Source organism: Octodon degus, unplaced genomic scaffold, assembly GCF_000260255.1.
Source record: "Octodon degus isolate 3935 unplaced genomic scaffold, OctDeg1.0 scaffold00071, whole genome shotgun sequence".
Lineage (NCBI taxonomy): Eukaryota > Metazoa > Chordata > Mammalia > Rodentia > Octodontidae > Octodon > Octodon degus.
The window spans coordinates 8,243,641-8,245,379 of record NW_004524647.1 but is presented as its reverse complement, the minus strand read 5'-3'; positions in this window follow the sequence as shown (position 1 = coordinate 8,245,379).

Here is a 1,739-nt window from a genome sequence, read left to right as displayed (position 1 = left end):
AAAAAAAGGAAAGCAAGAAGTTTGGAGTGTCATTTCTACTAACCCTAATCCTACTCCATGTGTATCACTTTCACACCACAGTAAAATCGCAAAGAGCCAAGCCAGCTGATCATGTTGTGGTACACACCTATAATCCCAGCCCTTGAGAGGCTGAGGCAAGAGGATCACTGCTACTCCATAGCCAGCCTGAAGACCGGGCATGGTGGTGCAAGCCTGTTATCCCAGCACTGGGGAGGCTGAAAACAGGAGGCTCACTACAAATCTAAGCTGCACAGTGAGACCCTGTATCAAAAAAAAAAAAAAAAAAAGCTGGGGCTATAGCTCAGCCTCCCAGCACCTCCCTGGCAAACTCAAGGTCCTGAGTTCATTTCCCGGAACTCACACACACACACATCAAAAAAAGCTAAACTGACCATCTAGGGATGAGCAGTACATGGAATTCTGGGACCAACAGGTGTAGCTGCTATAGGCGCAGCCTCATTTCTGAGAAGAGCCCTACTGGCTCTGACCACACCTCAGCCCTTTAGCTATAGCTGCTCATAACAGGGACAGATACACCCCATGGGTCCTTGACAACACAATGCAGACATTCCTGCCAGTGTCTCTAGAGGTGCCAAACCCTCAGCAGGGCTGGGTCACCTGTCCTTTGCCTGGCAGGATGCCACCTGCCATACCACTGCCTCTTGCCCATGTGTGGATGCCATGTGACTTGTTTCATGATAAAACAGGCCCTGGAGGCTGGGGAGATGGCTCAGTGGAATAAGCGCTTCCCTGGCAAGCGCAAGGGCCTGAGTTCAATCCCTGGTTCCAAAAAAAAAAAAAAAAAAGAATGTTACAATAAGGTTTGGGCTGGGGAGATGGCTCAGTGGAATAAGCACTTCCCTGGCAAGCTCAAGGACCTGAGTTCGATCCCCGGTTCCACCAAAAAAACAAACAATAAAAAAAACAGGCCCTGGAATGGCTGCCACTTTAGTCCTTTAGAAGACCTGCCCCTTACTTGACCTGTAAGAGTGATTTTCTCAAGTTTTCTGACCAGTTCATAGGAGGGCACCTTTCCTCAGACCCAGTAGAAGGAATAGAACTTGATGAAAAATGCAGAATGCTACTGCTAGAAACATGATAGATCCGGGAGCCTCCCACTGCCTCCAGTACCTGTGTGGCTGAGTCACCACACACAGCTCAATCTCAGTGCCATCACCTGATCGTCTCATCCTTTACTTTCCTTGGAAGCCATCAAGAAAAAAGTGACAGATGACACCAGGGAACTGGAACTTCAAGTTATTTATTTTTTAACTTTTTTTGAGACAGGCTATTGTCAAAGTTCTGGGCTTAAGCCATCCCCCTGCCTTTGCTTTTCAAGTAGATGGGACAATAGGAATTTGGAAAATGTACCCACCTGGCTGGTCTTTAAAATCTTGATTGTCTCACTAGGGCAAGTTTGATCTAGAGCAGTTGTTTTTGCTTTTCCTTTTTCCTTTTTATTTTTTATTTTTATTTTGCAGAACCGGGTATTGAACTCAGATCCTTGCGTTTGCCAGTCAAACGCTTATCCTACTGAGCCATCTCCCCGGCCCCTGTTTTTGCTTTTCTGTGCTTGCACTTCTTCATTTGAAAGATGGGGATACTAAGAGCACCTATCTCACAGGTTTGGATTGAGGTCTAAGACTTGACTATTATTGGAATGTGCCCTGAGCCCCAAATCTTCAAAAGAGAACTCCAGCTGATCATTGTAGACCAGC